This window comes from Anas platyrhynchos, chromosome 1, assembly GCF_047663525.1.
Source record: "Anas platyrhynchos isolate ZD024472 breed Pekin duck chromosome 1, IASCAAS_PekinDuck_T2T, whole genome shotgun sequence".
Classification (NCBI taxonomy): Eukaryota; Metazoa; Chordata; class Aves; order Anseriformes; family Anatidae; genus Anas; species Anas platyrhynchos.
In genome coordinates this window covers 131,376,598-131,390,464 of record NC_092587.1, presented here as the reverse complement: position 1 = coordinate 131,390,464, position 13,867 = coordinate 131,376,598, and the positions used below count along the sequence as shown (strand labels likewise).

At 38.2% G+C, this 13,867-nt stretch overlaps 2 long non-coding RNA genes across 3 annotated transcripts in view; both read left to right on the top strand.

Annotated features, from left to right (window-relative positions):
• LOC119715590 (uncharacterized) overlaps positions 1-13,867 on the top strand; it is a 62,314-nt gene that overhangs the window by 17,478 nt on the left and 30,969 nt on the right. The window lies entirely within an intron of this gene.
• LOC106015838 (uncharacterized) lies at positions 11,602-12,587 on the top strand. The gene is made up of 3 exons (XR_001188143.5): positions 11,602-11,722; positions 11,858-11,922; positions 12,029-12,587. It is a non-coding gene; the product is annotated as an uncharacterized lncRNA (long non-coding RNA).

Sequence of the window (13,867 nt, the reverse complement as noted above, 5' to 3'; positions counted from 1 at the left end):
AGTTATGTCCATTTTTCATCCATATTTCTAGCTTCAACAAAGCCTACAAGCTGTTTTGGTGAATCCCATATGCACACTGACAGGCATCAGATCTGACCAGTAGTACTTTTGTCTCTTAGACAAAGCCCATACAGATCCAAGAATATTGTGGTGGTAGTCAAAAAACAACTCTATGGAAAATTCAATCTTTTTTCCAAAATTTGCTGCAAGGCAAAACACTGAAGTCCAGTGTTTTTAGCCTCTGTTTTTAGCCTCTGTCCCACTGCAAGGAAGTTAAGGAATTTCACACCTCACAGACATCAATAATTGCTGGAGTAGCTGCCATCCTATCCTGCTCTTTTATGTGGCACCTTACACAATTTGAGTAGGTGGCAATGCATTGGGAGAGCACTGCTGTTCATACAGCTTGCTCCCTTGCCACTTGTTTCCTGTTTAGTGTAGCTGAAAATGTTTTCATTATCTTTATACACACACAGAAGCTCCAGAGAAGAGATTCCTTCACAGAACAAGTAGTCAGAAACCATGGCTGGATGGGTAAACTGCTGTGTCTCACATTTTTCAGAGATGGGGGTACTTGAGCTGTGGGAGCTTGAGCAGGATAAAGCTTCCTGGAGATAAACTTCTGATCCTGTGCAGGTTGGGATTGCTGGCTGAGAGACAGCAGACACCTCTGGCTGGAAATTGCCTTCCCAAAGACTCAAAGACTGTTTCAGCACCTCATGTCATTGTAAACCTTTCACTCATGTCCCCTGCGTACAAAATACCCATATGAAACTTCTAAGACTTGTGTAGTAAAGCTGACATGTACAGACCTGGTACTGAAATTTGTATCCACACTCTGCTTTGTCTTGTGTATTCTTTAATAACTCATTTACAAAAACAAAAAAAAAATCAAAACAAACAAAAACACATACCTTCCCCCCCCCAAAAAAAAAAAAAAAAAAAAGATAGGGATATCAGATGAATTCCTGTTGTTCCTCTTTATTGCACAGTTCAGGAAGCTCCAAGGCAACTAGAGGAGAATAGAAAGAAAATGCCAAAATTAACATTGCTGCAAATGTTAATACAGTCTTTTGTGAGTTGAACCATAACCCTCTTCTAGTCTCATGCATATTCATTTTTAACGTCTGTGTGAAAACTTCTATGTATTTTTTCACCCCTTACCCAAGATATTCATAGTGTTGCTGCTTGCATTAACAGTTCTCTTCCTTCAACCATTTTTTTTTGATGCAGTCCCAATGAAATAAAGAAATGAGGGGAAAAAAAAAAAGAGGGAAAGAATTTTGGTAACAACTCCTCTCCTGTCATCTGGGGATTATTAGTTTACAAACCCTCAACCTTTGACCTGGTATTTTTGCTGAAGTCTGAGTGAAGAACAAGCTCCCTTTGAAGCTCTCCACATCGTGTACCAAGGAATGCAGGATCGCGAGCGCTGTGACTGTTTAAAGCCCGGATGAGTTATTGAAGCAGGTTTCACTGACTCAGAATGGGGGCAGGGTTGTTCCCCCTCATGATCAATCAGGAGGGATCTATCTCATCTAATTTTTTTTTTTCCTCTGTAAAAGCTGTCTATCCATTCTCAGTATTCATCAGGGCACCCTGAGTGGAGACACGTAGGCACCCACAGAGGGCATTTCAGCTGACATGATAGGATATGCCTGGAGGTGATTATTTCTCTCCACTGACGACCAGGCAAATAAAGTCTGATCAGATACAATCTATTCAGCAAAAGTCCAGTTTATAAACACCAGCATAAAGAAGGCCAAAGCTTTATTTTTTCAGTGTCTAAAAAAACTGCTACCTAGTACTGCAGTGCCCTGCCATCTTGCAAATGTCTTGCAAAGAAAGAAGAAAGACTTCTGCTCCCAAAGAAACATCATCTAAACATGTTTAGACTAATTCAATATAAACCATTAAAAGCAAATTTTTGCTTTTTGCTTCTTTTCCAAATAAACAGAGGGCTAATGTGGTCTTATTTCTTATCGTTTGCAAAAATTGAGTCAAATCTTTGTGCTCTAAACAGCATTGCCACCTTTCACAATTTCTGATTTATTTCACAATAATTCATATTACCTGTAAATGTATCATCCATTTTTTAAAAAAAGAGAAAGTAATATTTTATCCATCATGATTGTAGAGAAAAGTTAGAATATCTGTATGTCTGAAGTGTACTACAGATTACTAAATGCTAGAAAATCCAATTTTAATTATTATCCAAATCTGTGTTCATTCTGTTCTATTTTGTTCTGTTTGGCTTTATTCTTTTCTGTATATTTAAATTAAAACTCAGCCAGGTGCTAATGTCTAAATGTTTTCTGAACAAGGAATAAATTAATTAAAGCAAAATCAAGTGCACAAGCAGTGCATATAAAAGCAGGCATGCATGAAGAGATAACTGAATTCCAAAGGAGATATGGCTGTGCTTGAAAACTTGTAAAAGTAACAGCAGTTTCCATGTTGCTTCGCTGTCTATTCTAAAGATACTACTCCAAGGACCTATATTTTCCCACAGATACGTGTATCAGTAAACATTATGCAGAGATATGAGCTTCATTCCTCTAGTTAGTGCAGAGGAAAAAAAAAAAAAGTATTGGGTGAAAAGAATCAGAGCTGTTGTTTGGAATAGAATTATATTTAGAGCTACTTTATTATACTGGGAAATTAAGAATTTATACTTGGATAATTTTATCCCTACTTTGAAAAAGGGCAGAATACAGTAAAATAGTTACCCTCTAAAAAGGACCTGGCAAGTGAATCATAACTTTAAAAATCCTGGACAGACTGAGCTTGAAAAGAGTTCCTTTCTGAAAAGAAAACTCAGCCCAGAGCCCAGAAATTTGTCCCCTTTTCCCTGCCTTGTTCAAAATGGAATTCTAATGTAATGTATTACAGCACATTAAGGTACAAGGCACGGGGCACTAAGCACAGAAGCCCTGTGTGATGAGTCTGCCATCACCCTGGAGAAGCGTGGAGGCACAGGGGCACCACTGGCTCCCCAGTCTCTTCCAGTCAGCCAGGGACACCAGGCAACCCTTCCCTCCTCACAGCTGCCCTCTTCATCAGCTGCCAGGTGCAATAAGGTTTCCAATTTGCAGTACAGCCTGAATGACAGATCATGGTATGTTTTACCCATGAAATATCCCAAGACTGGAAAGAAATTCACTTATTGTAGAAGACAACTTGGCTAATGCACTGAGGCTGAAATGGAGACAGTGCTGTCAAATGTGGTAAAAGAGAAAAAAAAAAGCTTAAAAGGTAGCACATTTGGGAATACTAACAGAAAGGAGGCAGACATGCCAATGAGTGCAGCTGAACACCTTTTAACTGAGAGGAAGCTAGAAACAGCAGCAATGACCCATAGGTAAAAATAAAATAAAATAAAATAAAATAAAATAAAATAAAATAAAATAATTCACCCATTAGGATTTATTTGATACTAACATATCTTTAATATAAAAGAGAAACAAAAAAAGGAACAAAATGGTAGCCTATTTTTGGGGGGCTTTTTGGTCAAATGTGCAGTTTCCTGAGCATCATGTCACTATTTTGTAGCTTCAAAGATGGAAGGCTTTTTGAAGGTAGGTAACTATAAAGTACTGATTTTTCGTGTCCTTGGCCCTGTGACTCAGTAGGTACAGAAACTCCAGAGAAGGTGAATACTTTTCTATTTGCAAGTAATGTTTCTTTTATCCTCCATTTTTCAAAACTGTGTCTGTTTTACTTGAATGAGATCAGTTGTCTGGGATGCACTCCATGTCATGGAATAGCTGCCATTGCTTTGTAATGGTTAAAGTTGGGGATGAAAGACTTTTGCCTTTCTTTTAGCGGCAAATGAAGAGTGATGGTGTCTCTATGGTATGAAATGAGTAATGTAGATGCATTGTCTGAAACTGATTCTGAAACTGGGATACATCCCACTTGACGTTTGATGTCTACCACAGAAATATTTGTACCTGGGTTGCTCACCCACATCTCTTTTCATAGTCAGAGAAAGAGGTACTCAGAGAATTTGCCTCTCATAATATGCATAGAGACATACCTTGGAAGGAGAAGTGCCTGTTTCCAGATGAATTTCACCTGTTGAGCCCTTGCTAGAAAATACAGCCAGGCAACCAACTTGGATGTAAACATCCACATCTGGTCCGATAAATCACATCTGAGTGTCCCATTGTCTGAAGTCCTGGTCTAGCGAGGAAAAAATGTATTGACATCTGTAAAAAGATGAAAGGGTCTAGAAAGTACTTTGAATTTTCAAATATGCCTACCTCATTTAGGCAACTAAAAAAGTATTCCTCCCTGGTATAGGGTATTTCGTCTTTTTTCCAAGTGCCTGATTTTATCCTAGATGTTTGACTATGCATGTAAACATATGTTGCAGAAGCCCATAGAAAGAAATCTGCTGTGCTTGAAGTGAAAATGGATCATGGCAAGAAGAAATATATCAGTGGCTGTTGTGCTTCTGAATTATTATTCAGCCTTTCTTTTCATAAGCCTACCTATTCTTCTACAAGTTTGTGTTGTTCCTGACTTGTTGCTTAAATTGGGATTTCCATCTAATTTTAAAATCAGAATGCAGTAGGCAAATGGCTGATATAACTGGTAGGTCAGTGTTGCATACATTGGATACAGTCTCTGAGTGTGTAATATTTGTCTTGACATTTAGAATGCAGTTTAGCTGCCTGAAACTGAATCCTGAACATCAGGAAGTGAATCCTGATGTTCTTATTCTGTTTTATTATGCTTGTTACTGAATTGCTTCTGTCCTACACTGGAGTCTTCTTGCTACAGCAATGCACTACTTTAGAGTGTAACACTCATTAAGGAAAAGTACCTGTACCTTACACATTTCTAAAGCAAGTCCTATGATATGTAGGCTACATTTTCTTCTAATCTCAAAACAGTTTTTCTCGTGTCTTCCCATTATTTTTTTTTTCTGCATTTTTTTTAATTTATTATTTCTTGCTTTATAAGGGTGTATTAAGATGCAGAGAAAAATCAATATGGACCAGTTGAGCATAAAATTTTAAAATAGTAATATTAAAGAGTTAAAAGCAATGTGCAGAGAGGAAAGCATTTAAATGAAACAGACCAGGTGAAAAAGAAATAGAGTGCATCATGCACAGAGAATGTGTTTATTGGACTAGTCCCAGTACCAGATCAAAGATATTGCAATAGTGGCTGGAATCCATAAAGCATTTTCAGTGCCAGTAAATGTTTCACAAAACCTCACAGGGAAGTCTAGGATGTTCTTTTTCAGTATCATATTAAAAGAAAAAGAAAAAGAAAAAAAAATCCAAGGCCAAAAGTTGTTAAATCTGTGATCAGGATTTCCTCTATACTAAAAGCAGTTCTTTCAAATACAAATTCTCATGTGAAAGAAACAGGGAAAAAAGAAGTTGGAATAAATGCTGTCTGCAGAATGGAAGCCAAAAAGTGTAGCAGAAGACTCTGTATCAGAACTGTGAGCAACCTCATGTGGGTGCACAGCAGATAAAGGGAACGAGTTTGAGGCAAGACCTCTTGTGTCTAATGTGACCTGGAGTTGTCATTAGCAGGGAGGAGAAAGGAGTCCAAACCAAGAACCTGGGCATGCTGAAAAGGTGTCTAGAACAGGGTATGGTTGTAACCGTATCATCTATGTTGACTTTGGCTGTGTGCAGATGTGATAGCCAGAAATTATAAACCTGCCAAAAGAATGGATGTGTAAGACAGCAACTGAGGAACGCTGGTGCTGGGGTTTCCTCTAAGCTGCCCAGACCCATTTGGACTACTGGAATGAGGTGTTAGGGAATGGGGAACATGTTTCTTTGGCAATGTGCAAAAATGTGGACAAGCAGCTCAGATCTTTAGAAATGAATTTGCTGTCATGGCAAAGCACGAAAACCTGCAAACAAAGGAGATTCTCTCCATTAATCTGTACCTCATCTTGCTCCCTAGTACTTCCAGCATGTCCACAGCTTAGAGCAGTGCTATTGCAGCTGCCTTGCAAATCATTGTGTTAAAAAATATCACTTTCTTCAGATGACCTTCAGATGCTGGCAACCCGAAGTTGCCTGCAAAAACAAAACCAAAACAAACAAACAAACAAAACCAACCAACAAACAAACAAAACCACACAACATGGCTATGCTTTTTGTAAAGGTAACTTTCCCAGTTTCCATTATCTTTTGTCTTTGATTACTAGATCTTGTTCTTCCTATCAGTCAAAATATCTTTGCCTCGGATTTTTTGGTAATTTATAGTCCAAAAATCGCTTCTTTTCACACACCTCTCTATAGCACTTGGTGTCTAATGTAAGACAAAGAGAACAATGTATTTGTAAAGAGTGAGGGTGAAGTCAAGTCTAGATAAATCAGAGCACAGTGCCAGATTTAATCAGATTGAATGTACCATTCTGAGACTGCAAATAGCTAGTATATGGCATGTTAGATTTTAATTCATCTCACCTAATGTGAGAGAGACACTTCACATGGTGATTCATCATTTCCAAAAATAGATATATTTTGGTAGCTGTCCTACCTATGTTATAAAATAGGTATAGGAAGGACAGCTTTGGAACAGGTAGATAGTCATGGACAGCTCTTTCAGTGGAGTAGAGGAACAAGGTCAAACACTGACATTTTGTTCAACAGACATAGAGTGAAATATGACTTCCCTACATACTCAGCTACATCCCTCATGGAGATTTTTCAACAGTTGCTTCCAGCTGTACTCTGGAGCTGAGAAAAATTCTGCATGCTGAACTATTTGGAAACAATCCAATTAAAAAAAAAAAAAAAAAAGCAGGAGGTTAAGGCCAAAATCCTTCATCTGAAAGTCTTTGGATGAGTATGTAAATACAAATACCGGATATGGTTTCAGAAGCAGTCTGGTCTGGACTTCTAACTGGTTTGCTAGTTACAAGTTCTGCTATTCATACCAGGCACTCTCTTTGCATATATGGTCTTGCTAATGAGTGTGGGATTGTTTATTTTGGTGGACTTCTAGGAGAAAGCAAAACTTTCTGTGAAAGAACCCTTCAGTCTGCCCCGCACTAACAGTATGAGCTATATTACTGGTTATCATAAAGCTCTCCTGCTCAGTAGTCTCCTGGTTCATTTCAACATTTGACCTCATCTACATTTTCTGCAAAGGTAGGCCAGTAGTCATATTTGGTGTCATCTATGTCTTGTATCTCCTTGCTTACACCTTTACGTCAGTTATAAGGAGCATGCACATGTCTAAATTCTTTTAAGCTGTCAGTAGCCACCTTTGTATTTTCACAAATCTATTTGTTCACACATAATGCTACCTGCACCAGCCTGAGCAGGTGGGAGCTGACACAACCACTAAGCAAAGACCTCAGCAGGGACATTAGGAATTTGGTGATCTGTTCACCCACCTGAAAAAAACAAACCCCTCTTTCAGAGATGAAGTAATCACGTTCAGTAAGAGACCTCAAAATGTCCCTTTTATTAAAGCTCAGTCATCTAACTCAGCTCTGCCAATTTCAACAATTTGTATCAGAGGCAGTTTGTCCCTTGAAAATACTTAAACAGACTGTCCAGCCAAAGAAGAAAAAAAATCATAATCATGAAAAACATCCAAACAAATCTATACCTTGTGCCTCTTAGAAGTTCATCTAACACTTCTGAATTTCCTAAACTTAACATAATTAGGATAAAAATAATAAAAAAGTGATACAGAATTTACTTTCCTGTTCTGGTTTTGTGATTTGGCTAATAACTAAAAATTTCTCATTAAAAGAAAAACTTGTTTACATCTTTGCTAGAAGATTTGTTACTCATGTAGATGCCAACTTGCTAAGATTCATCCTGAAGACACAATGCTCTGAGGAGAAAGAGAAACGAAAAGAAACGAAAAGAAACCTTTTTGGTAGTAATATCAATGAAAGATATTTTTGTCCTCTAGTTTATCTACACTTTTTTGTTTTTTTTTTTTTTTTTTTTTTTTGCTTTTGGGGTGCTGACTGAAACATATGTTGTAGGCTTGTCACTGAAGATCTCCTTGAATTCAACCAACTCTTTTCTATGGAGGTTGTACAAAAAGTTGGTATTCAGAAGCACTGTTTTTTCTCCAACAGCTCTGTCTATTTTGTAACTCTGTGTCTGAGGACCCACATTACATTAGGATCTGAATTTAGATATTTCCTCATATGGTGTTTACACAGACCATCAAGTCTAGCTAGAAATTAATGCCTTTAATGCAATAACACATTCCTTGAGTCTGTTCCTTTCCAGCAGTAGAAGTAAAACATCTTCACAAGTACAGTACCTTTGAGTGAGATTCATCTCTTCTGACTCTGGATAGTAACAGTGCAGATATCCACATCTGAGATTATTGAATTGTCTTAGGCTTCCTTTGCAGTCAATGGAGAAAATCTCTAGGGTGCAATTTATCTGGCCTATTTGAGATTTTAGTAAATGATGAATTGCACTTAGAAGAACATCTTTTTCTCCGTTGACTGTAAAGTAAGCCTAGGGTATATACCTGAGATGTAATTATCTAGTGCTACAGCTTGTATTTTAAAAAGGGAGAAAGACAGAAAGAGGTGTCTTGTTGGAACAATGCCTTGTAATATAAAGGCCAGTACTGGTACTTCAGGTCTCATCACTAATGCTTGTGACTATGACCTTTATATAGGACTAGGTATTTCTGCTGACTTCCTCCTTTCTGCTTATTTATTGGGTCACATAACAGTTTATTGGTTGCACTTCCCCCCTTCCTTGCAACTGTTGGTTCAGTTGTCCAAACTCATATGACCCTATTCAAGACCTTTCTTGACCTCTCATTAGGATTACAGCTGGGCTCCAGTTTATCAGCAACAGTCTGAAAAAATTTTAATCAATGCTGATCCCCAAAGCCAGGCAAGCAACCCTATTAAAATTAATGAGATGGCAACCCTGTAAAAGCAGGCAGGACTGACTGATGGGGAAGCTACCTGATGGCACCAGAGTCTCTTGACAAATCAAATGCACTCAGGTGTCTTGTCAGCTTTTCACTCTCTTTATTTTCCTGTGTAAGCCACCATATATAGATACTTCTGCTTCATTCTGCCTAGCACTCACTTGCTCAGGGTGAATAACTGCCCAGAGCAATCCAGTCCTATTACCCTCAAAAGATCACATACAAATTATGCAGCTATGCTGTGGCTTTGTAATTCTGACAGTTTGAAGGAAGAATATGCAGGAGAGTGAGATGAAAAGAAAACACTACAATAGGAAGTGTAAGTTTCCTCAAAAAGCTATTATTCTACAAGAAATAATGATGAACAACATTTTTAATCTTTATGTTCTTAACAGCAGAATGTTGACTGTTCATTTTGAAAGTTCATATTAAAAACAGTGTACGTGGTATTGAAGAATGTTTATAAAGAATCTGAGGTATCAGTAACATCTCCTGTGAAATGCATTTGAGAACTTCATATTCTTCTACTACACTATTAGTTTGGGTCACCTTTCTTTAAAACACATCACAGCAAGGGAGTCCTTTTCTACTTAGTATGAATGTGGAGGATCATGGAAATTAAGTCTGATAAGGGAAAACAATTAGAGTGAAAATTGTTCAGACTCTTGTTGATGTTGTTCTGAATTATTATTATTATTATTATTTTTTTAAACTCTTTCTTTGAAAGGTTCATTTTCCATGGAAAGGGAAGCACTGTATTCATATAGTTCTGCTTGATAACACTTTTGAAATATTGTGGAATGACCTACAGATCATTGCACATACAGCCCTGGTTTACCATCCTCTCTCGTGTCTTCATAACTCAGTATCTCATCTCATAAGGTATCACACCAGACAAAAGAGATCATTTTCAAACAAGGAAACTAAAACCTTGAGTCCCTTAACTCCTAGAATAAGTTCTGATTCACGCTACTGAAAAATGTAGGTATCACACCAGACAAAAGGGATCACTTTCAAACAAGGAAGCTGAAGACTTGAGTCCCTTCACTCCTAGAGTAAGTTCAGGTTCACTCTACTGAAAAATGTAGAAAATGGTTCACATACTGTTGGGGTCTAACCCAACAGTAGTTAGCCCTCCATATATAAGACACCAGCAGATATTGTACATTGGAAGTTCATATTTCCTGGCATCTGATAAGTGCTGCTGATTGGAGAATTCCTCTGGTTAACATCAGGGACAAAGTTGGTGGTCTCTGGTTTTCTTCAGCTTAATCCTCTAGCTGGTCAGGAAAGCTACTTCAAAGAGCAATAGGGAAGAACATATGGACAGGGGACAGACACCTCTGTCTTTTGCAGCTTTCAAAACTCCAAGAAAACAAATAGACAAAATATAGGGGACCCCAGAAAGGGTTCAATTTATTGTCAATCAACTGTCAAAGCTTTCGGGGAGGGAGCGTGATTCCACAGTAAACTGCAAGAGAGTTGGAGGGGTGGCTCAGAGCAAAAGCATCTTATGTTTCTTATCAGACGCTCCAAGGATATCACAAACAGCTTCACACACTTCTGCTGTGGGGCTCCATTAAGTGAGATTCCTTCCTCAACAACCCACACTGCCTATGCACTTCTTTCAACAGCTTTTTGTCTGACCTTCTGGGTAATTGCACATGACCTATAATTACAGAGTTCTTTTTCTTCTCTGTTTTAATTCAGTGAACAAAGTGTTTACCATAGTTTTTTTGAGACCCCCTATATTATTTTCAGGGGCTGACATTAATACTTAAATCCCTGTGGATTGGATTACCTTTATGTTTTTTACATAGGCATCCTAAAAAAAGAAGGGGAAAAAAAAACACTGCAAAAAGGCAGGAACTGTGGGATTGTGTTCAGTTTTCAAATAGGCTAGAGCATAGCAAAGACACCTGCATTTTTTGCAATTGTCTTGAAAAGTTAACTTCTTTAGATATTGTATCAGGTTTTATATTACTTTTACAAACTGTAAAGAACAATACCAAAGAGCTTTGATGGATCCAGTGACCATGCAATTTCCCATACAACTATAATACATGCAGCAGCAGCACCACCACCACCAAAGAAATAATATCCTTCGGTATTTCAGACTGAATATTTATGAAGGCTCAACAGGGTGTCACATCAGAAATTCTGCAGCTCCGTTTGTTAATGATCCATGGAAAGAGCTGGATCAGCCACGCTCAACCTTGATTAGAGAAAGGAGGACAGAATGGTAAAAGTTACTCCTGAGCACAACAGCCTGGGAAATTCTTTACAAGCAGCCAGGAAAGAAGCAGAGTCATGTTTCTGCAATCAGAAAGATAACAGGACAACTAAAGATAAAGATGGAGAACCCAGGCAGTGCTCTAACGTCTAATAATAGTTTGTTCCCTGTACCTGGAGACATCAGGACTGCGATGCGAGGGGATGAAACAGGGAAGGGGAAGAAGGCAAAAGGTGGCTAAAGCCACCTTAATTGTTTTATAAAATCTCCTTATTCCTTCTCTGTCTTCCAAATCTGAGATACTAAACTATGCTTCCTTCAGACAATGAGAGCCAATCTCCCCATACCACGCATATCTTCCACTCAAAAGTAACCAAGGAAACAGAGTTAAAAATACCCTGAACACTGGGGATGGGAAAGAGGGGTATGGTCCTCTTCTCTTTAAAGGGTCTTGGCTCTGCACAGGACCTTTTAATCAGCCATCTTAAGGCGGGGGTACTGAAGTGGCCTAAAGGTGCTAGCTCTCTGCTGTCAGAGGCTAAGCCAAGCTGCTTTAGGAAGGAAAGTCTGCAAACAGCACAGGTATTGCAGTCATTAAAATGAGTGTGGAGGTGGAGAGCATTCTTGCACTGTGGTTGGGACAAAGGACAGTGAGCAGCTACTGAGTCACATAGCAGCAGCACATCCCTTATGTGTCCCTTTTCCTCCTTCTTTCAGTAAAATCATCACTCAGATGGAAATAAGAGACACTGCCATAAAGATTCAGAAAATAAAGCAGAATGGTAAGAGGACTGAGTATATAAAATATACTTGTCTATTTTAAACTAGTGATGAGAGAGAGAAATCAGTGAGACAATGCATGCCTAGAGATTATGTTTTTATTTTCAGAGAAACCCTGCAACAACATGTCCTTTAAACAACAGGACTCATGGCACAGCTGACACTGGGAGAAGATGTATGTAGATTTGACAGGGTGCACTCAAAGAACTGTGGGAGCCGTGGGGCGCTTGTGACAAATTCTTTTCTGACAGCACCAAAATTTCAGCTCTGCAGCTCCTAGACACTTGCTTTGACAAACAGGGAGTAGCTGAGTCCCACAGTCACCCCATTAGTGCCTTTCAGGGCCAGGGCAAGACAGCTGAGATGCTGTCAGCATTGGCTGCACTGACACTGCAGGAGGCTGCAGCGGCTTTTCTCCAATAATAAGTATTAAATTTAATAGGCATTAATCTGCAATGAAATGAATTTCATTTCTGTCAGGGTTGAATCTGAGACTAGGATCACACAGAATACAGGAAAAAGTGAAAGAAAGAGCAAAGCAGTTTAAACTCTTAACATCAGTTTGGCTTTTTGTTTCTGAACTAATACGTGGATAGATGGAGAAATGAGAGAAGGAGAGCGTGCTAATCATCAGTCTGCTGCTAGAAATTGCTGAAAAAAACAAAACAAACAAACAAACAAAAAAACCAACAGAAAACAGGACCATTGGCATTGATTTTTATGATCATCTTTTGCTCTCTTCTCAGAATCACCAATGTCCTGGGCATTTAACATTCCTGAAGCCTGGGGTAATTCATTCTGATATTTTAGATTAAGATTAGGAGTGAAGGGAATGCATGTGTGCGCAGTCTGTGTTGATTTGTAATGTTATATGTTCTTACTGCCTTTTGGTGTCCTTGTTAGGAAAAAAATCAGTGCTAAATATTAAAATTAGTTTGCATGGGCTTGGGAGAGTGCTGGTTCCTTCCTTCCTTCCTTCCTTGTTTTTTTTTTTTTTTTTTTTTTTTTTTTTTTTAATTTCTAAGAGAGTCAAGTTTAATTGCACCAAGTATCTCAAGGAATTCTAGATCTGTTTTTTGTTGCTGATGATTCTGAGGGCAATGAAATTATCTAGTTTGTAGTCTCAGCTGTGAACAGAATTTAAACTTTTTAGATCAGAACTTGAACTAAGCACTTTTACATCAGAAAATACTTGTATTTTCTATGTGTATGTTGTATGTGTATTTTTATGACAGCGTTTTAGCCTGAACTATGGGAGAAGTTGCTCTGATATTGTTTCATGATGTTAAATAGGCATGTTGGAAATTTAATTTCAATATTTTTCCTGAGTTCTTCCCCTTACTTCTTCCTATCCCTCTCACACACACATACACTCTGCAGGCTTTCCAGGCAAAGTTAAGACACCAAAGTTAGCTGCTCATTCAACTATAAGGCAGTCAGTGCTCTTAGTAATGATTTCTTAAAATAAAGTTAATAGTTAACTAGTTAGATGTCTGACAAAGTAATACATTCTGCCTTAGGTGCTTAAACACGAGGAACAAATATTTTCCTCTTTATTTAGAAAAATAAACAAGCAAACAGAACAGTGTTACTAATCTCTTCACAGTGCAAGCCAGAGCTTTTATTCAAGTACAGTTAAGTCTGGCTCTCTATTCAGCCCATTTCAGTCTGTAGCTTTGTCCAGCTTCAGGCAATATATAGATGATAAGTGTCCTGGAAAACAAACTAAGAAACAAAAACCAATTAATTCATTTGTATGCTTAACCATTAAACTGAGGGTCTTTAGATAGTGTTGGTCATTGCATATGTTATTCTTTATTGCCTGCCATTTTTCTCTCTCACCCATGTGTTCCCTCCAGATTGGTTCCTTTTTACCACCACCCTTTTTACTGTACATACCTATATCTGATTGCTATGGGAATAAGCACTTGACATGTTTCCTTACAA